Raw genomic sequence first — 23,993 nt, forward strand, 5'->3', positions numbered from 1 at the left:
TAATTTTAACAGCAAAAGAATGACAGCCCTAGCTTTGTATACTGTGTTGAGAGAGGATGCCTAAAATACGCTAATGCAAGCTTGTAGTTACACTATTATTTATGGCATAACATGCTGATGTTAAGTATGATTATAAACACCATTATGTATTAGATGCAATTCATTTTGTTTTTTTCATCTTGTTTGAGGACCCGTGAGATTATATATCATCTCAGCATGCAGCCAGAACAATATCTGCGTTGGTTGGAACACTGAGCATATTTCCCTTAGAGAGACTTACTGTTCTTAAGAATAAGAATATGATCATTCAAGAGTGCCTTCTTCCTAAATGTGTGATAAAATGCTAGGAGTCACAAGGCCCAGTAATAACACCCATACTCAGGCAATGTAGAGTGGTGACAGGATCTATTCAGACCTGGGTTCAAATTTATTTCTCTCAATTATTTCCTTCCTCTTTCTTTGCTTCCTTCCTCTCTTACTTCGTTCCACAAATATTTACACAAATGTTCCAGGCTGTTATTAAACTATAGTTATTATATATAGTTATTAAGGTATAATCTCTGCATTGAAAGAGCACATAGTCTAATCATATACCATTGCTGGCTGTGTGACCTTACTTAAGTTGCTTGACTGCTCTGAGCACCTAGTACTGAGTCAGTCATCATTAGAGGTGAACTAAAGGGAACTATCCTTTTTCTTGATCCCAAATTCTTTGCTGGGGTGTGCGTACCTCATGGACAACTCCTAACTCTCTCTTTTTACTTACGCCAGTAGTTTTGAATGGTGGTGGGAAAGAGTTGAAAAGGATGAGCTTTCTCTACTCCTGAGGTTTCTTTCCTTATAGAGGGAGCTCCTTTAGCATAACATTCTAGGACTTTTTCTGCCTCATCACTCTTTTATCTCCCAGTGAAGAGGCAGGATTTACCTGATGGGTGAATTTAGAAGGAGAAACCAGGTGTGAAGGGCTGACCCTTGGTCTCTCCCTGTCTTGGGAAGCATGTATCCTGTGCATATCTGTCATGCTATAAGTTTTCAAGAGCCTTATTCTAGGACAGAAGTATTCAGTGATCCCATTTTGCCTTTGTCATGGTGGGTAAGTCACTTTTACTGTTGTGTTCATTATAAGCCCACTTACCATCCAATAAAAGCCACATTTTCCATTATGAGTAATAAAGATGGTATTTTGGTGCCCATCTGCCTTTCTCAACTGGTTCAGAACTCAGGTGGGGAAGAGCAGTGATATTATTGTGCCACTGTGAATCCCATTAAATGATAATTATTGTTTCCTTGGGACTCTTGCAGAAAATAATTTTTTAAAATGTCACTTGAACCTAACGATTGCAGATGCTAGCATAATAGAAACAGGCCGGGGGTCACATGCCTCTCTCTATTTTTCTCTGTGAGAGAATAAGTGTTGCCTGATTCCTTTCTCCCAAAAGAGAGGTTATAAAAGATCATGATGAGGTTACTCCTTTATGTTTCTCCTTCCCTTATTTAAAAATTAATGGCTTGGTTCCAAAGGAGTTGTCATAGTTTCCTACTAATTTTCTTAATTAATATTTTAAATTGTGCAATTGCATTTTGTATATGTAATATTTTTAAATTTGTCATACTTTACTACACCCCTGTGAGGTAGGATATCCACATTTTGTAGATTAAGACATCTCCAGGGAAAAGGAAGTGACTTGCCTAATGTCACACAACAAAACAACAAAACTGTCAGTTTGTTGGTGAATATGGAATTAGGTATAATTAGAACTCATCAGTAAGCTCCCTCTTATGAAATTCACCTGGAGACTCATCAGTAGGTATAGCTGAAATTTTTTGAAATGTAGAGCAGGAAAGTCGGCTTCTTGTTCTGCTTATAACTGAATTATTGAGACCTTTAACATAAAACTTGGTGTTTTTCTTTGGAGTCAGCCCTGACTGATAATTGTATCAATAGTCCTGGAAAAGACTGAAGACTTTAAGATACATTTGCTCTGGCTAAACCTGCTAGCCTATCATTAATTTTTAGGGTAACTGATGTAAAGATTTGAAAATGTTTCTTCTGATTCTTCATTGTCATGTTAAATAGTAGCATGCTGGAACCAGCTCATAATAACTTGTGAGAGCCAGCTTAAATTTTCAGGAATAGTAAAAGACAGTTTTTAAACATAACCATTATTGAAAATTAAATTATATAAACTTAAAATTCAAAAACTGTGTTGAAACCAAAACAAATATCAAAGTTTATCACTTCTTAATTATTTTAGTATATTTTACTGTTATGTATGCTCTTGAGGTTATTTACTCTATGTATCTAAATGGAGGAAATACTATATAATTATGTGCTATTGACTATCTCTTCCCAACTCTGCATTTAGTGATTTCATATTAGTAACTTGAATTCAGTCAAGTTGGAAATATTTACACCAGGGAAATCAGCAAATGCTACAAATCAGAACTTGATTATTGTTTTGCTGATTGTATGGACCTAAGAAAGTGATGGAGAAAATGTTAATAATGCAGATTAAATTTCAAATTATGTGCCACCTGTAGCTGTTACTTTGTGACTAACATACAAATGTTTGAGGAAATACCATTTCAGTATTAAAAAAAAAACTATCAGTAAATTCAGGAAAAATATGCTCACTGCATTGGTGAATGAGTAAAGTTCCCACACTTGTCCTCATTATTTCACCCTCACATAACTTATAAATATAAACTAAAATGTCAATCAACAGTCCTTGCTAACTGAAATCGTAGTTTAGCTGTGGATACAAGAGTTCAGCAAAAATCAGTGAAAGCATTCCTTGAGAATCGATTAAAATAGAGTTTACAATAAATAGTATTGTGCATTTTATTATTATTTTCAATTGTAACTATACTCCCTTTATTATATGTATATGACTCTTTTGCCAGAGAGATGATATGTAGTAGTAGGTTGAATAGTAGTCCCCTCAAAATATGTCTTATTCCCAGAATTTATTATGAATATAACATAATGTGGCAAAAGAATGAATATTACTTAGTATTGCAAATGTATGATTAAGTAAGGATCTTGAGAGGAGGAGTTTATCCTGGATAATCCTGGTGGGCCTTAATTGCAATCACATGTATCCTTAATAAAGCAGACAGAGAAGACCCAGAACAGGAGGAGGAATGTGACCATGGAGGCAGTGATTGGAGTGACATGGCCACAAGCCAAGGATTGGCCTGCAGTCACCAGAAGCTGGGTAAGACAAGAAACAGATTCTCCCCTAGAGCCTGTGGAGAGAGTGTGGTCCTTATAACACCTTAATGTTGTACTGCTGAACTCCAAAACTATGAGAAAATAAATTTCTCTTGTTTGAAGTCACCTAGTTCATGGTAATTTGTTATGACAGCCCTAGGAAGCTAGTATAAGGTGTGATGAAGAGACATTTTATGGGTGCATTTGGCATCAGGTAGTGAAAGTGGTGTTGATGTGATCAGGATTCTGGTCTCCCAACTTCTGGCTACTTATATGTTTCCTTTATATACGCTTCTAGGCAATTCATTTTTTTTTTTTTTTTTTTTTTTTTTTTTTTTGACGGTACAAGGGCCTCTCACCGTTGTGGCCTCTCCCGTCGCGGAGCGCAGGCTCCGGACGCGCAGGCTCAGCGGCCATGGCTCACAGGCCCAGCCGCTCCGCGGCACATGGGATCCTCCCGGACCGGGGCACGAACCCGCGTCCCCTGCATCGGCAGGCGGACTCCCAACCACTGCGCCACCAGGGAAGCCCTAGGCAATTCATTTTTACATATGGTCCAAAGGTAAAAATAAAACTCATTTACTTTAAAGTCCAAATCTACTCTAACCCTCTGCTAATGTGCATGTGTGCCCCACCCTCAATATTCCTGAGAAGTGGCTGCCCAGATTAAATATCCTTCACTCCACTTATCAAACTTACCAAACCCTTCAAGTGACAATGTTCTCAGTTTCCTTGTATCCTTGGTAACCTTTCAACAGATCTCTCATCCCCATGCTTTTCTTTGCTTTTCCTTGCCCTTTAACAATTTCACTGCCATTTATTACTGAGGACCCATGCCCTCAGCTTATTAGTTTTGACCATTGCATTATTTCCTTACTCTGCATTATTATTATTCTGAGTAGTGTAAAACCTTGGAATTATGAAGGGCCTTCGAATCTTTGCATCAGATTGATTTACTGATTTGGAAGTTATTTGCCTTCTCTATGATTCTATTGCGTTTCTGCCATGTTTCAACTCCATAGCTTGTTGGCCTCTGTCCTAATACACCTCTCTATTTTGGTTGTCTTGCTGATGCCTCTGTTGTATCTGGTTTCTCTTGTGTTGTCCTGTACTCACTTTATTAATCTCACTTAAGAAAGAGTAGAAATATGCTACCAGAGAGTTGCTTTTTTTATTAAACCAATATTGCCTAGTATAAAATCTCAATGCACTAAAAATGAGATTCTCCCATGTAAAAAAACAATACAAACAAAAACAAACATGCTTTAGCCAACATTTGTTGAGTACCACCAGTATTCCTGTGTTTAGCACTGGTGAAAAAACAAAACAACAAAAACAAACAGTGAGTAAGACCCCAGTCTGCCAGGCTTTTTATCTCAAGAACTTGCAAATGCTTTATAAAGTAACCTAGATCTTTTATTTGTAGCAATTCCAGTCTGTCCACCATTAGTTTCCTGAGGAAAAATCCTTTTTTCATTGCAGAAAAATTAACTAATTGTTTAGGAAGTTTCCTTCACTACTAGCACATTTACAAAGCAGCTCACCTATGCTTATCATTCTCTTTAGGACCTGTGGGCATTTGCTATTTATAGAGAACCCTCTAAATAGGTTCAAGCATTTAGTCTCTTTCCAACCACTTCCTCAGTTACTTCTAAATGACAATGTTTAAGTTTTCCTCGCAGTAGAAAATATGGTCTTTTCAGTTTGTAGTTTGGCAATCTTCACTCCGAAGGCTGAGAAAAGCAATATTTTAAGAAATTTACCGTTTCCTGATTCTGCTTTTCAATTCATCGATCAATTTACAGTCAGATTTAATGTTTTTCTCTTTAATTATTTCCTGTGATTTTGAATTCAGTAATAGGCTAGGAACTATTGTTCTGTTGTTTAGTGTTTGTGGTTCCCTTCAAGAGCATAAAATTGTCATTTTAAACTACATCCTTTGACTTTCTGCCATATAATTTTATTCTTAATTCACCCTTTTCTGTGATAAATTTAAAGGGAACATGAGCTATGCATCAGGATGCTTTCATAGGAAATTGTACGGGTTTATATAAGCACCTCCCAGAAACTGGAAATATGTTTTGAACAACAGTTTTATTGAGGTGTAATTGATATACAGTAAACTTCACATGTTTAAACTGTAAAATATTCCTGTGTGTGTGTGTGTGTGTGTGTGTGTGTGTGTGTGTGTGTGTGTGTGTGTGTAAAGAAGCAAACTGATGAATACATTCATCACCTCCCAAAATTTCCTCATGCTGCTCTGTGATTCCCCTCTCCCAGCCTTTCCCAAATATCTCTCATCCCCAGAAAGTCATGGATCTGCTTTTTCTATGTATAGATTAGCTTATATTTTCTAGAATTTTAGAAAAAAAATATAGTAGGTACTGTTTCTTTGTCTGACTTCTTTCACTCAGCATAGTTATTTTGAAATTCATTCATGGTGTTGCTTGTATCAATGGTCCAGAAATTTTTATTGCTGAATAGATTTCCATTGAAGGGATATACCAGAATTTGTTTATGTATTTACCTGCTGATGGATATTTGGGTTGTTTCCAATTTGGGGATACTTTTATAAAGTTGCTATGGACATTTTATGGAAATGTTTCATTTCTTTGGAAAACACCTAAGGATGGAATGGCTGGGTCATATGACAGGTGTATGTTTATCGTTTTAAGACACTGTCAAACTGTTTTCCAAAGTAGTTGTACTATTTCCACCAGCAATGAGTTCTGGCTTCCCCACATTCCTTGACATTACATTGTATTGTCAGTCTTTTGTATTATAAGCATTATAATAGGTATGTAATGCTATCTGTTTGTAGCTTTAATTTTCATTTTCCTAATGATTGCTGATGTTAAACATCTATCTATTCGTGGGCTAATTTGCCACTTTCACTTCTATTCAAATCTTTTGTGCATTTTAAATTAAGTTGTTTGTTTACTTATTTTCGAGTTATGAGAGTTCTTTATATATTCTGGACACAAATCTTTTATCTGATATATGCTTTGCAGATATTGTTTTCCTAATTTATGGCTTATTTTTTCATTCTTCAGTTTCTTTCACAGAGCAGAATTCCTATGTTTATGAAGTACAGCATATCAATTTTATTTTATGAATCATACTTTTATAGCTATATTTAAGAAAGCTTTTCCTAATCAAAGATTTGTTTGCTTCTTAAGTTTTAGATTTTATATTAAGTTAATGAACTTCTTTTAGTGCAAGGTATGGTTTGAAGTACTTTTTTTTTTTAATGGCTATCTAATTTTCAGCACCAGTTGTTGTTGAAAAAATCTGTTATTTCTCTACTAAATTGCTTTTGCACCTTTATCAAAAATCAGTAGTTCATATATTTTTGGACTCTATTCTGTTTCATTAATTTACTTAGGTATCTTTAAAACTGCACAACTCAGCCGGTACTGGAACCCAGCCTACACCCAGATTGGAACTTGAACCCACAGGTTGAGACTCTAACTCAGCCAAAACTCTGACTGGGACTTGAACCCACTGTCTTTTACTTAAAATTGCTCACCTGGTGTCAGTACTTACTGAAGCTCAGGTTCTTTGTGTCTCATCACAGAAGGAATTCAGTGAGAAACAACATGATAGGTAAGAAGTGGATTTGTTTACAGAGATACACATTCCATAAACAGAACACAGTCTGTCTCAAAAGGCGAGAGTGGCCCCAGGGCATGGGGTTGTCTTGGAAAGTGAGAGAAGCCATGGGAGAAACACATGCCACAGACAGAGTGTGCGTGGGCCATCTCAGAAGGTGAGAGGCCCGCAAATATGGAGTGGTTAGTTTTTATGTGCTGGGTAATTTCATAGGCTAATGAGTGGGAGGATTATTCCAACTATCTTGGGGAAGGGACAGGGATTTCCAAGAATTGGGCCACCACCCACTTTTTGGCCTTTTATGGTTGGCCTTGGAACTGTCATGGCGCCTACAGGTATGCTGTTTACCATGCTAACGCTAATTACAATGCTAATTACTTTGCTAATTACATGCTAATTACAATGAGAGTATAATGAGACTCAAGGTCTACTGGAAGTCGAATCTTCTGCCATCTTGGACCTAGTTGGTTCTAACCAGTTTATGTTGTATCTTCAAGGGCTTTGTCATTCTTTTAAAGGTTGTGCCCTGCCCCCTTCCCTCCTGTTTCAAATTTATATTAACTTTCAATAACTAACTAGAATTAGAATATTTTAAAAATAATTATAAAGATTTAAGCAAATAGTCTGCCATTAATGTATTTTATTTTATTTATTTCTATAATTAGAGTTAGGAAATAAAACATTTTTTATTTTGCAGTATATTCTAATAGTACAATAATTTGAACTAAATAATATTAAATTATTCATCTTTTGGTCCTGCCCATTCACTTTTTGGCAGTTTCCAGACTCCCCCACTGCCTGGCCTGTCATCCCTAGATAATTGTCCGAGGTTCAGACACACTCTAACTTGCTCTTATTTTCTTGAAAAAAAGGACGTAGTTCTTCTAAGAAGAAACTAATGCTAATGCAATAAACTAATCTCTGTTGATTTGTAAAAAGGAACTAATAATCTTTTTTAAAATAAATTTATTTATTTATTTTTGGCTGTGTTGGGTCCTCATTGCTGTGTGCAGGCTTTCTCTAGTAGCGGCGAGCGGTGGCTACTCTTTGTTGCAGTGCACGGACTTCTCATTGAGGTGGCTTCTCTTGTTGCAGAGCACAGGCTCTAGGCACGTGGGCTTTGGTAGTTGTGGCTCGTGGGCTCTAGAGAGCAGGCTCAGTAGTTGTGCCGTACGGGCTTAGTTGCTCTGAGGCATGTGGGATCTTCCTGGACCAGGGCTCGAACCCGTGTTCTTTGCATTGGCAGGCAGATTCTTAACCGTTGCACCACCAGGGAAGTCCAGGAGTTAATAATCTTTATTCTACTTCTCACTCCAGTATGTGCATTTAAATTTAACATGATTCATTGATACCTACTATGCACCAGGTGAAATTTTACATGTGTAACTATAACTTCAGCTAATTTCTTCATGTCAAACACAATAATATTTTTAAGTCTTTAGAAATCCTTTGGGCACTGAAGGGGTTTTTCATACTTTTGGAGTCATGTCATATAAGTAGTTTTTATTCTGCTTACCATAGAGCCAGTCAAATTTGGGGGAGAAGCCTCATTAAGTAAGGAGCATATAGAGTGAGATACGTGAAATTTACCTTCTTTTTTTCCCCCTGTATGTTCAATTGCCTTTTAAAAAATATATATTTCAATCCAAAATTCTCTTGCCATTCCTTAGGGAGGATAGAGAGTAATTTTCAGAATGGACTAAACTATGCTAGAAATGGCAAAACATAAAACTGTCCTTTATAAAAAGAAACGAGTACACATTGCACCTATGTACAATCTGTCGCCCTAGCATAGCATTTTATATAGAGCAGGATGTGCAGCTGTGTTTTCATAACACAGTGCAGTTCCATCATTCCACACAATGCTAGAAACTCTTCCACAGGACCTGTAATATACCTCTAGATAAACCATTTGCAATCTTTGGAATTCTGCCTTTTTCTCCCCATGATATAATTATTTTTTCTAATTCTTTTTGTATTATTCCAGTTCCACTTTCTTACTCATTCTTATTAATCAAAATGACTAAATAAAAGTTGACACATAAGTTTTACATTTTATAATAGTGTTCTTAATTTGATATTCTTGAATTAAATTTATGTTTTAAGTTGGAAAGTTTAATTAAATCTGAGGTTAAATTTCTTTTGTTTAATGCTTTCAAAGAGACTTTGAGCTCAGCCTTTCCCAAATATTTCTATTCTCACATACAACTGAGTCCATCATTCCCTCACATGGATACTATTTTCAAAATAGGTCTAATATCTTATGTTTGTTGCATGCTGGCCCAAGCCAATTTAGCCATTCACAATTATTAGGTTTTTGGTTTTTAATTTTTATAAGTAGTCTCCAGTTAAATTATTAGGTGAGATAGCTCCAAATATGCTTTTTTTTTACACTGCTACTACCTGATAGTAAATATGATAAATGCGAGTTTTGAAATACTGCTACTTATGGAAACATTTATTAAGAAACAGTGACAAAAACAGTCATATAACCTTTTCTTGTAAGTTCAGTGGAGTACAGCTTATTATCATTTAGGCGTACTGGTGAGACTATTACATGAAAGCTTAGCTCAAGGCATATATGACAATCTTCTAGCAATAGGATCCAGCTGTCCTGGTTGGAATACACTGACGGAATCCTTCGTTGAATGTCTGAACCAAGGGTTGAACTAAAAGTATTGGGTCTATGGTACTACTCTGAAATGTATAATCTGCTGGGCAAATCAAGATACTTTGAATAACATGTATCACCGATGAAAAATTATTTCTTACATCTTTTGTATTAGCTAACAAACCCACAGAACAGAGGGAGCTAAAGATAATGGAAGAAATTGTAGTCAGTTCTGGGATTTGAACTCCAGCTAACCAACCAACAATCTCTGGAGTAGGTAAATCCTGATTAGGATCATTTAAATTAACCAACTGCCCTTAAAGTGTAGATTAAAGTTAACTTATACACACACACATCACTCAGCTCAAGCATTTTAGGGTGCATTATAGCCATTTAACAAAGTCTACACATATAAAATCCATGCTACAAGTATCTTCCAGATTAATTTCTCTAAAACAAAGCATTGTATTTTTCACACTCCTTTCTTTCTCAAAAGGTTCAATTGTAATCCATTATCTATAAAGTTATATCTAAATCTTCAGCCTGGCAGTGATGGACATCCAAGATCTGGTGTCATGTCTCTCACAAATCTTAACTGCCACCACTTCTCTAATGATCTTTTTCGCTTACCTACATGACTCTTCCCAGTATCATTTTTCTCTGATCTTCATCATATGTCTTCTCCATCTCCATAAATATAAGCTCCCTTATTCTTAATACATGCCAATGACTTCATTTTTTTTTTCTGTTCTCTTCTACACATTTTCCTGTGGCTAACTATGCTCTCATTGGACTTCAACAATCACCGGAGTGCTGCATTGAAAAGAGGAGATAAAGTGAGGAGGTAAAATAGGGGAAATAGCAGGTGCTTTCAGAAGGAGGAAAGGCAAGGTCAAGAAAGATAAGGACATAGATTGTCAAACTAAATTACAGTGGCTGAATTCATCAGATTCTCTTAAGAATTCGATGTTTAATTTATGGTATGAAGAGCAATTGGGGGAATACCACAGGCTTACCAAAAACTAAAATCTAGGAAAAGGAAAGTTTTGAAGTCTTCAAGTATTGACTTTACATAATTATATAGATCATTATTGGAAAACTCAGGGGCCCTCTCCAAATGTATCTTGAAATTCCATGATCCTAATCATATAAAGATTTTTTTATGAGAATAAAGTATATGAATATTATAAACATCACTCTTAAGTAAGATATTTTAAAATTAACTGCAGCCTTCCCCCTAAGACATTTACATGTTTTCATTGAGAGAGAATAAATAACATATGCAGATTCCATATTTAAAATTCATTTGTATAGAAACCCAGATGGCTTGCCCTTTTTTAATCTGTATTCCTCCCCACAATACTAAGGAGAAAATAGTCACAAATCATGCAAAATGAGAATTTGCCTGGACATAACCCTATGGATTGGGATGTAGATGGAGGCCCAAACCCACTTCCCCAGCAAAATATGAAAGGCTTAGATTATTCCTTTCCCACTTGTTCTACCTTCATTCAGTCCCTTTTGCCTCCTCTCTGATTATCATCATCAAGCAACTATTGCTCAGACCATAGGATCCCCTGACAAAACTGAAGTTTCCCCTCTTCAGGAAGAGAAATGAAATCTCTGCAGGGTGTTTAGTTTTGACAGGGAATAAATAGTTATAGGATAGCCTTTACTCAGATTTGCTTGTTGTGCTGAAGTGTTTTGTTCATTTTGAATAGATGAATCAAAGTACTGTCTATCCCAGAAAGTGTAGTGTCTAGATTTTGGCAGATTTTAGAACAGGAGACTTTAAAAAGAAGTAGAAACTCTAATTTAGAAGCAAAAATTTTCCCAGAGTCTCCCCAAGTGGAGGAGAGAATGACCAAGTGAAAATTTGGAGCAAGCAACCAGCTATTGCTATTGACACCTGTAAACCCTAAGAGTTCCCTGATGGGTCGTTCCCAAGGGAAGATTCCATTTTCTAGCTCATTCTTCAATGAGGGGGACAATAATTCTCAGCTTTTTTTTTATTCTATGTTTAGGACCTTATTTCAGCAAGCCAAAAAATATTATAATACATACGATTCCATTTAGATGCAATTCACCAGGCAACAATAATGTACAGTGACAAAAACAAAAAACAAAAAACAGTGGTTGCCTGGGGCCAGCACTGGTGTGTGGTGGTAGAGGCTGACTGCTTAAGGATATAAGGGAACTTTTTTGAGGTGATGGAAATGTTCCATATCTTGATTGTGGTGGTAGTTACTGGAATACATTTGTCAAAACTTGTCAAACTGTGCATTCAAAATGGGTATATTTTATTGAATATAAATTATACCTCAATAAGGTTGATATAAATTTTAAAAATATTTATGAATAATACCTATACATTTATATCTGAATATATGGGAAATTCCCTTAATCTTATTTATAGGATTATAATTTCTGTGTGAAGCTTTTGTACTTTAGTAGGAGAGATTCATAAAATCAATCTCATTTCAAGTACTTTAATTAAAAAGTTTGTAGGATTTTAAAATGCTAGCTCTATTTAATAGTTTTTGTCTGATATTTAAAGTTGCTTGGATTAATTTATCTCAAGTTAAATTATCCTGAGAGATATGCCTAAACAACTGTCTGGTTCTTTTTATGTGATCTTAAAAAGAAGATCTTATGTGATCTTCAGGAGTATTAACTCCTGAAGTCAATAGAAGCATAATTTAGTAAGGGACTTGAGTGGCTGGCATAGTTGATATCACCTCAGTTTCATTACTAATACATGCCTTACCCAATAGAAATCTCCATTTTCTGTTTGTTTAGTCCTGACTTCTTTGCAAATATTAAAAATATTTTGGAAGTATTGATGCTTATGAAGACTTTTAAGGCTATAAACAAACAGGATATTTTAAATAGAAGGACTTAAGTTTCTATAATTCAAATTTCTTTTGAAACTATACAAACTTGATTTCAGTACAGATTTTAAATTTAGCACTACGAAATTTATCTTTAATTTGTAACACCATAAAGATGTAAGTCCTTGTATTTCTCTTCAGACATTTTTATGTTTATCTTTGTCTACTGCCCAAAAGTAGTTGCCTTCCTGATGTATGTGTTAAGGGTAATTTAGTCCATGAGTTATGACTCATTTGTAGTGGCGAAATCTGTTAGAACTTCTCATTAAAGATAGAGATGAGACATATTTATATCCATATATAATAATTTGGTCTTCTAACTCATTTTCATTCTTTGCTTATGAATAATTCTATTTATCACTCAAGTCAGAAATTGAATCTCTCTGGAACTACAAATTGTTTTAGAGAGATGTGTGCTGAACTTTAATTGATAAGGAGAAAAAAATGTTACCTATTTTCTATGAGAGCTGATATAGACTTTTCCATTATTCTTTCTCTCTGTAGTTACCAAGTCCATATCAAATCATTGACTTTAATGCCAATCTATTCTGGGTATGTCTGTAGCAGACACTATTGGTACCCTGTACCAGGTACCCATATCCCACCTCTGACTCACTGCAGCTGTGAGGGACTCTTCAATGAAATGCTGACCTCTTCCCAACTCTCCATTTGGTCTTCCTCTAAGCAACAGAGACAAGTACTCATGGCCCATTTGCAGATGTGGCATCAAGGAGCTAGTGGAAGTACTCATGCAGGGGAGAGGTGTGGGCTTTAAACAGTAGAAATCCAGTGTTAGTAGATAAAAGCCCCAGCTTCCAATCCTTCCCACAAAAGTTTTGTGTATGTGCAATAAGATTTATTAGAGGTTCCTAAGTGGGATTGAGCTTTAGTTGCTCATAGTGATTACAAGCTCAATACTTCCTCCTTTATTGTCTTTCTCTTCTTGGTCTCTTTCTCCCCACTCCTTCACGCTAGTTCCCTAGGATCACCTCCCAAATAAAATATCTGCATCAAGTCTTTGTCTCAGGCTCTGCTTTCAGGTGAACTCTAACCAAGATGACTGACTAAAATAAATTAGTCTCTATAATTATTTTTTTCTATTATTATTTTTTGAGGAAGTTACCTTTTTGACCATATGTTATTACGTTTAATTTAGACTTTGCAGTTCTTGGCTCTAAGATGAACATTTTGTAATCATATAGCAGGAATGAGGGCATTAGTTTTAGTTCTTAGTCAGGTTCTTATTACATGACCTTGAGCAAATCATTTTCCTTTTCTGAGCCACAATTTTACTCCTTCTGGAGTGGGATTATAGTAACTGTTGTACGGTTATGTTAAGGTTAAATTAGCTAATTTTTTGGAAAACTTTGTAAGTACAAAGGACTGTATAAATGTAAAGCATTTTAAGCACTAACACAGAAACCTTAAAATATTTCTTTATAAAATTCTGTAGTTATTGATATTCATCCTTTATTTCTACTTATGTACATATTTCTCTAGTAAATTTAAACAATTTTATTCTTAAATAGATATGCATCTATTATATATACAAACAACCCTTTATGTGAATTGTGGAAGTAGCATAGTGTAGAAACTTATTAGCTCAGTAATTGGAAAGTTGAGAAATGGCTTCAGTCCTGGAAGAATATAGGACTCATGTCTCTCTCTCTCTTTCTCTCTCTCCACTCTTTCCCTTTCTGTTTTTCCATCTGTTGGCTATTTTGTCTACTTTTATTAAATTTATTCTTAGATTTTCTACATATCATGGAACAAGGGTCCTCTCTATTTACCATCTTATATTATCACAACTTGGCAAATCAGGAAAGATTACGTCTTTCTTGACAGTTTCAGAAAAATTTCAGGCATAACTCTAATTGGCCTATTTGGATGTGTCCATCCTTGATCCAGTTATTGCAGGGGATAGAGATGTCTGATCTTCTGAGACAGCCAGTCCTCTTCCTCCCTCTCTCCTTCCCTCCCTCCCCCCTTGCCTTTCAGTAAAACAGAAAAATATAATTACACATTTACTTACTATTCCGCTTCCTTCTAAAGAGTGAGGTGTGAAGGACTTCATAATTTCACCAAGCTTTTATTTTTTTCCCTGGGAAAAATTATGACCCTGAGTATTCAAATTTATGAGTGCATTTCTCCAAAGGTAAATTTCTGAGTATAATGAAGTTGTATTATTGGGAAAAATAGGTTCAAGAAGTAAGCAGTAGTTAGCAAAACTGAGTGCAGATTGGAGACAAATTTTGAAGCATCCCAACGAGCATATCAAGTTATTCCTTGCGGAGTACCTTTCTCCATGAAATTATCAGCTAATTCTACATTGGATGACTTCTTGGAAAATCTTGAGAGGCCCAACTGTGCATCTAGAATGGTACAGGGACACAGAGACTAAAGGATTTCCAGACAGTATGTATCTAGAGAGAGCCTATATATAAATTCTTACTGATGATTGATATTTGATAATCTACACTTTTTATTTGACTAGTTAGCACCCTCCTCTCTCTCTGAAGACTGGCTCATCATGCATTGGTCAGACACTGCTTTGCTCACAGGTCTTTCAGTTTCATAGTGAAGACACTGGTGATTAGTTGTTCTAGTTTATCCCATTGCTCAGTTTTCTCTCCCAGTCATGAGTAGTAAAAAGCAGAATTTTCTCCAAGCATAAATATATTTATTGTTTCTTATATGCTAATAATTTATATTGTCAGAAAAAGTGCTATTTGCCTCTTTAATATATTCTCTTCCTGGACACAGAGGAAAAATCTACTTCCTTGCTCTTTGGTTGTGTCATTGTTTTGACCAATGCAATATGGACAGTTACAATTTGTGCTATTTCTTGGCTTGAACTTTTAAAAAATTCTGCATAACTCCAGGTCACACCTTCCCTCTTGTGGTGATCCTGGTGGCCAAGTACTACAGATGATGTAACTGAAAGATGGAGGAGCATTGACTGACCCATGTTAGACTTTGCACATGTGAGACATAAATCTTCATTTGTTTAGCCTCTCAAATTTCAGGATTTATCTGTTGCAATAGCAAGGGTTGCTTACTCTAACTAATACTTATGCCATTAGCCTAACCACTATATATACACTTATGACTAAAAATAAATAAAATTCAATTTGATGATACGCTTCAGGATTTCACCATTACTTTTTGTGATCAATTTGCCAATAAATGCCCTTATGAGGTCAAAAATCATCCAATTCTATCATGAAAGTTGCTTGATTCCTCTAGAATTTCTGTTCCCACACATGCTATTCTGACCTTATCCTTCCATGTATACCTCCAGGCCTTGAAAGAATACTGAAACAATTTCTTTATTTATTGGGAAATATTTTACTACATGTCAATTCCATTACTTTTTTTCTGAGTTAATGTCTTCCTCAGATGACACCATGGGTCCTTATTTCTCTCTTCATCTTTCAAATGCCTAGTAGCTCCTCAGTCATTCCATTAACATGGACACTAAGGAAGAAACTGATCTTATAAGCCATTAAATTCAAAAATTTTGTTATTTTAATTCAAATAGAAGTTAAATTCAGTCAACACAATCATCAAAGGATATCTAATGTTAAAATATACTTTTTTAATTAATATTAATTTAAAATACTATTTTTCAATGAATATAAACCATACTTATAGGCTTTGAGAGTTGTCAGTGCTGTTAATCCAGTTACCTCAACCTGCTGAAAGAAATACTGGCACCTCTTGAATTTCTAATGTAAATTTCTCCCTTCAGCTTTGTATTAATTTACAGCTCTGCTTTATTCTTGCATTATACACTTTTCTTTTTCATTTTTTCAGGATTCTGTGCAATGTTTCCTTTATACATTATCTAATTTCAGTTTTTTCTTTTTTCCTCAGTATCAACTTTTCTTAGAAAATCCTTTGTTTATATCGTCATTTATTTTATTCCTCTTTATATATCAAAGTGACAGTTTCTCATTTATTTTGCTAATGTCTAATTATTTCGCCTTATGTTTTTTTCTATAAAAATATTTATGGATTGTACGTAGATTTAATACTGTCTCTTACACAAATTTTCCTAGAGGGTGCGCTTTATTGTGTATTATCTTGTTCCAGTCTTCAATGTGCCAAGTGTGTAAGCATTGCTCCTCAAGTTCTCTTGTAACAATGTCTGGTTCAGAGATCATGTTACTGTTTATCCTGCTTTTCTATTCTTCCTAGTTCTCAGTAGAGTGTGTAGCTTCTAGTAAGTTCTTAATTGTTTGTTAAACCCAACTGAAGTAGATAAATTCACATTTATACAAATGACTATAGTAATCATAGCAAGTGATAAATATGTCAAAATCGTGACATATAAACTAACATTCTTTATAAAAAGGAAAGAGGGACTTCCCTGGTGGTGCACTGCTTAAGAATCTGCCTGCCAATGCAGGGGACACGTGTTCGAGCCCTGGTCCAGGAACATCCCACATGCCTCAGAACAACTAAGTGGGTGCGCCACAACTACTGAGCCTGCGCTCTAGAGCCGACGAGCCACAACTACTGAGCCCACGTGCCACAACTACTGAAGCCTGCATGCCTAGAGCCTGTGCTCCACCACAAGAGTAGCCCCCGCTCACTGCAACTAGAGAAAGCCCGCGCACAGCAACGAAGACCCAACGCAGACAAAAATAAATAAATTTATTTTTTTAAAAAAAGGAAAGAGAAAATATAATGCACATTGCATTCTAGTAAAAGAGGCAACTGAATTGGAACATTCTCAGTCAGTAGCGCTTCTGAATGCCACAAACATCATGGTTCCATGAAGAGCATAGGTGTAATGGTTAAGCTCTTCACTTCTGGAGCCAGACCTTCTAGATCCAAAACCATGCTCCATACTTGCTTTTGTGAAATAGTAGGCAAGGTAATTCAATTCCCTGTGACCCAGGTTTTCATCTTTTGTTTGTTTTTGTTTTTCATTTGTAAAATGGCAGTAGTTACATCATATGAGGATGTAGTATTTCCTACATGTAGTACATACTAAGCAATATATAAGTGTTAACTATAATTTCAAATTTGTATTGGTTATTTATCTTGCAACTGTCCACTCATGAGCATAAATAAAAAACTAAATTTGCTCCGTTACCCATCTAGGCTACTGTCTGCAAAAGCCTGAGGCAGTAACCTCCAGAAAGTTCAGGTTGTATTTTGATTTATCAAAACCTACAAGGATTTTTTTTTTTGAAATTTGAGCTTTAGGACACCACTAAGAGAATTGTTTGGGGGTGGGTGTAGGTGGAGAGGAAATTTTGGTTAAATTGCATGCAATTTTGTACAACATTTAATTAAAATGATCAAGCATGGTGGTATTTAGAGGCAAAGTTTCCTATCTAGGGAATGATATCTGTCATGGGTGATTAGTGACCATTTTTGAACAACTTCTAGATATTTGTTTCTTGCATTATCTTCTGCTGTATCATCCTGGTATCCATTGTCTTTCTGAAAGCTGCTGTGGTGATCATCTGAAGACTAACAGAGCCTTCCACACTAATCCTCTAATACTCAAGTGTCTTTACTAAAGAACATAAGGTCCAGATGGCAGTCACTATTATTCTAGCTGCCTCTTCTTTCAGCATCCTGGGATGCTGGTAAACTGGGGAACTGATGTGTAGTGTTTATCAGCTTCCACGGTATAAATACTCCTGTCAAGCCCAATTTGAAGCTAACAGTGGCTTAAAAACTGACTCATTAAATGCCAGAACATTTAACAATTGACTTGTGGGAACTTGTCAGAGCTGGTACCCTGCCCAATGCTGATATTTCTCTTTCTGTGTACAGACTCTTCACTTTCAGAAGTTCATAAATGTGAACAAGAGTAGTTTCCCCTAATATCAGCTTCAAGTTCTGCGATTCTTGAGAGACCAAGAAGGAATTTATTTGTAGCTTCTGATGAGATGAAAACAACTCCTGTGCAAAGTGATACTAGAAGATTAGTCTTCAGACTTTTCCGTGTGTCTTTCCATAGAAAAGCCCATATCATAATTACAGAGCAAGCTCGAAGGGACAGCATGTTTTTGAGGCTTTTGCAACCAAGATCTAGGCCATAGGGATGAATATGGTATCTACTCCTTCCTTTCCTTCCTCTGTGGGCTACAGAAAGCAGATGGAAAAATAACAGAAGTAGAAAAGCTTAGAATACTTTCATTCAAAATGCCTGGCACGGATTGGCCTTTCCTCTCCAATATGCCTACAATTCTCCCTTAAGTGTTCTGAGGAAAACTTTGAGATAAAATTAAACTACAATTTAATGCATTGCAGCTGTATTACTAAAACCCTCTTTTAATGATTCCTTTCATTTTTCTATCCCCTTTTCCCATTTATATTTTAGCAGTAATTGACTTCAAACAGAAAATGAGTTGGTGATAACAACATTAACAAAAACACTATTATTATTTTATATTCATAACAATACAAAACTTTATAGGAAAAGATTGTTCCATAATACTTACCTGATTACCTCACATACAATGGGACAGGTTTGCACTCCTTTCCACAGGAAGACAGAAACAATGCTACCTGCCTTGTTAGTTTAGTAAAGCATGCACAGATTACTTTTTACATGACATTTCAGCAATTGAAGAGGGGAGAAATTAGTGCTAAAGTCTATAAGAAAAAAAATACTATTTTGAGATTCCCAATAGCAGACTGATTTTTCATGTTCATATGTTTCAAATATTACTTAGTGATCTTTGGTGGTTGGTTGGCAATTCATGTGTTCTTCCTAAATGTACATTATGCTCACTTGATCCTGAGCGCTGAAGCTGCAAACCAGTCAGCCAGTTTAAGGGCTGAGGGAATAATGCACAGATAACATCATGCTGTTTCTTCTGTATACATAATACCTTTCTCTAACTAACACGGGACACTTGGGACATGTTACCTTGCGAATCTTTGTGATACCTGATTAAATTAATTAGATGGCTATTGCTTCATTAATGGGGAAAGTAGGGTCCCAAGAGAGGTGGTCATTTCTCAACTCTCTCCCAATGTTTAAGCAGGGAGATAAATGATCTTTTTAAGATTCTCTTATGAGGCTGGGCCATCCCTGACTAAAGAAATAAGACAAAATTGGGATGAAAAGGACTGAGAAGGAACACATTGATAAAGCTATTGCTTTGAAACATGTATTGAATGAGAAACTTAACATATTCAAAATAAAATTGTTTCATTGAAAGACCTAATTTTGGTGAAAATTATTTATTGATAATTTGTTGAGTCAAACTAGAAAAAAATCAGGATAAAAAATTAAAATTAGGTGGCCAAAAAAACCAAAAACAACAAACAAAACCCAAAACAACTTTCAAGCCTTTGGTATGTTATTTAAAGCACCAAGGGAGGTACTTCAGAAATTAAAGATATATTTTGTGTTTTTTATCATTCTTAACAGTGATCAAAGACAGTAAACATTCAAGTTGAAATGGAGATAATTAGAAAACAATGTATCAGCAAACACATTGATTACAGTGGTTATCTATGTACAATTGGTAAGTATCACTGATGGGCAACTTTCTGTTCTATTTGGTATAGATAATATCACATCTTTCTAATTATAACAGCATTACTCAATACTTCAGGATCCAGCTAACATTATCCTATAAATCAGAGATATATATTCCTTAGAAACATGAAAGTTCTCTTTCATCCTTAGCAATGTGCAGATCAATTTCAGGAGTCATTTTGACTGAGCAATTTGATTGCATCTTAAGAGGTTAAAACTCCTCTGGCAAGATATGCTGATTTATTGGTTTCAAAATGGAAATGAAAATTCTAAGTGCTGGGTCAGCAAAAGCAAGGCACAGAAAGCTAGTGACCTTTAGGACTCTCTTGAGATTCAGTGTTAAGGTGGCCTGATCCCAACTCAGAGAAGAAATTGGCTCCTTAGGCCTTAAACAAGTTTTGATGCTCTAAATTGCAAATTCTGTGGCTGGGCTTTCAGAGGATATCCAGGGTGGGTTATCTGGTGCTGCTGAGTTGAACAAATCCAGGAGGTAAATGGGAATGACGTATTCACATATTAGTCTATGCGAATGGTTCTCCCTGCAGCAGAATTTCAGTTAGACTTTTATGCTGTAGAACTCTGCAGCACTGTCGCCCTGCTTGGACAGCCTTCACTGACATCATACTTCCACTCCTTATCACTTGCCTAAACCCCACCCATCGTCCAAGTCCTACCCTAGCTATAATACTGCGTTTTCTCTCCCTCTCTCCCTCTCTCTCCTTTAAACATCTCACAACATGTAATTTCAAATGCTATTTCATATTACTAAAATTTTCATATGTTTTCTGTCTGTACCACTAGATTATGCTCTATGTATGGAAATATTGCCTTATAAGTTCAAGTATTCTGGCTTTGGGCCCCAGTTCTAAGGATTTAAAAAGTAATTGTGAAGTAGAGAAAGTAACACTCCTTTGCTTTATTGTCTATTGATGAGTTAGAAGCAACCCATGTCCTTAAGAATTCCGTGCTATTTTGTTGCCTCTGAAAAATCTTGTATTCTTTTTTCTCTATGGTAATGCCCTTCTCTGCCTCTATGGAAAATTCCTACTTAGTCTCAAAACATGACTCAAATATTATCTCTATTCCCTGAGCCAGTGCTCATCATTTTACTGTCCTCTTTGATTTAAATACTATCCATAGCAATCTCTGTTGTATCGTGCATTTACATGTTTCTCTTCATCACACTTGCACTTGCTATGAGAAAGGGATAAAATTTTAGCACAATATTTGATACTTACAGGGCCTTACGAATGTATGTTGAGTAAATGAATGAATGATATACATGGAATTTGAAAAAAGGAACTATGAGAGAAAAATAAAAGATTAGTCTTAATGATGCTAGATTTCAGGGTCCCTTTGTCCCTGAGCTTTCAGAATAACTACCCAGTATTGGTCATGCCTGAATCTAACAGATGACAGAATGAGCTATATTTCAGTGTTCTGAAAGCTAAGTTCCTTACGTAGGAAAATAATTTAATTGAAATTTGGGGATACACACACATACATATCATTGTGGAATCCCTTAACAGTCATAGTACTGTATTATTGTTAGACATAAACAAATTGGATGTTAGAGTCTCTACTTTTGAGGTGTTTGCTATCTAAATGGTTTTATAAACACATTTTTAAAGCTTAGGTAAATGTTATTCAGTCCATGGGTCATAGGTTGCTGTACTTTGATCTATAGAATAATTAAATGATTCAAAGCAATTTCTAAAAAACGAGAAAGCAGTAATTCAATATATTGACTAATAAACAGGTTCTGGTCATTTTTCAGCTGAAACAGGCCTTGTTGACTTACAAGAAGGTGGAGAAAATTGGTAGCAGTACATATCAACTTCCCTTTGACAAACCTTCTCTACAAATGTTGGAACTTTGCAACAGGTTGCAAGGCTTTAAGGGGCACGTCTGGTCTCAGATTGAGTTCTTGGGGACTCAGCCACCTCTTCATTATGATTATTGTGCCCTGGTAAACTCTACTCCTTCCCCCCAAAATGAAAGAGACAAGAGACCAATCTATGAGGCTATATAAATTCATACTAGAATGCAACACAGAAAAAATATATATGTAAAATTTTGAACTTTATTGCATCAGCTACTGCATCATGGTGAGAGGGGAAGGGCAAGTTGCTTTTATAGGTTGGGTCATCTGGGTGATGTAGATTTGAATTTTATCCCAACAAGGGTCTCACTTTGCCTCAACTTTTAAAATTCTGTTTTTCTATTAACTGGTGCTGATAAAAAGTTCTTATTTTTCTGGCCTTGTAAGTCTTTTGTGTTTTGAATGAAATCGTATATTTTTTTATTGATCATCTTTCATTTTATACATTTATTGACCATCTATCTGCTAAGCACTAGAGTCTGGAATGCAATGCAGTTCTTTTGTGAAATAGTCTAAATCAAATCACAAATAAGTCATCTCATGTGAATGTCTCTGTATTACCTAAGAAAAAGTGGACCTTATTATTTTATGTTCAGGCCTGCATTCTTACTCCTCTTTATTTTTAAGTTATGTGTTGAGTCAAAAAGCAATTTTAAAAAAACTGCTCTCTATAAAGTATCAAGGAATGGAACTGTGTGTAGGTCACACAGAGCTCTCCACCTCCTTCATGGCCCAAATTCCTCAGTCATAGGTGAAGAAAGAATAGCATGAACTCAGAGACCTCAGAGAATAATTTAGATATTATCAAAGGTTTTCTTAACAGTTGGATGAAAATGAATCATACAAAATGTTTCTAAAATTTATTTTGGGCCTGCCATCATCTCCTTAAATCTTTTTCGCTCTCAAGAGTGCCTAGAATACCTTCCTCTTTCTCTCACCCACACAGCCCCTCATCACAACTGTAACACCCTGTCACAGCAAACTCTCTCTTCCTAGTTGCTGCTCAGACATCCCACACTCTTCGTGCTACTTTCTCACATGTATAGGCCCCAAAGTACATATCGTATGCTTTTTCCATGAGACCTGACCACTCTCCCAACACTTAAGTCTCTGTACATATATAGAAGGTAGTTCCTTCCATTAACATTGAGGTGCTCGCAGTCTAATAAGGGACAAAGAGTATCCTCAAATTTTAAAAAAATCATGAAAGTGAGGGTTTGGGGAATTGGTAATAATGAGAAGAATGTCACTGACTAGCTTAAGCAGATCATAGGGAATATTTTCCTTTGATACCTCCATGGTGTCGCCTTTTTCTCACATATTTCTAGTTTTTACTTTCTTATGTTTCCATCAACTTTTTACTCTTTTTAAACATCACCACTAATTTCCCTTCATAACTTTATGGGTTATAAAACATACTTTCCATAATGAGGCAGATATTATTATGACAGTGTTTCTCATATGGACTGAGATACTGGATCATTGTGAATGTAATTCAGGGGATTACCTGCCAGGAGTAAGTAGGGGTAGTGCAAGTTGAACAGCCATAAAGGAGTGTATATTTAATAGAGCATATGAGAACTTTGCCTTGTGATTATAAAAGAGGCAGTCAGTTCTATTTAGACAGTGAAACAGAGCTGAGGTTGATTAGCTTTAGTGAGCCATTGATGGGTACCATGAAATTGTCTTTAATGCCTCCCCTAAGGTAACGGTCAAGTGACCAAAGTTTCCTAGGTTAACTTGATATCAAAACTAAGTTTTGCTTGCAATTGTTTCAATTGAAAAAATGGTGATAATATCAGGCAAAACAATTTAAAATGATTTTTCATTCATTTATTCATCCATCCCTTTGTTCATTCATTCATTCATTCACATAGTCAATATATCTTTATGATGGTTTCTCTCAGTGCCAAAAACTGCATTTACAGACATGGCCCAGTCTACTGGGAGTTAGAGACCACAGGGAAAGACATACTAAATCAATAAGAGAACAATTAGATGTATATTTATAAGTTGTGATGAATGCTATGAATAGTAAGAGAAAGGTTCTATGAATACAATGAGGAGAAATTAAGTGAGTTTATAAAAGCAATATTATGTAGTGATTAAGAAACTATCTTCCAAAGTCTGCTTAGGCTCTGGTTCCCCCACTTCTAAGCTTTCTGATATTGTGCAAATTGCCTCATTTCCTTGTATATCATTTTCTCATCTATAAAATGGTAATAATATAGTATTTGCTTCATAGAGTCATCTAAGGATGAAAAAAT

Source organism: Physeter macrocephalus, chromosome 7 (genome assembly GCF_002837175.3).
Source record: "Physeter macrocephalus isolate SW-GA chromosome 7, ASM283717v5, whole genome shotgun sequence".
NCBI classification, from domain to species: domain Eukaryota; kingdom Metazoa; phylum Chordata; class Mammalia; order Artiodactyla; family Physeteridae; genus Physeter; species Physeter macrocephalus.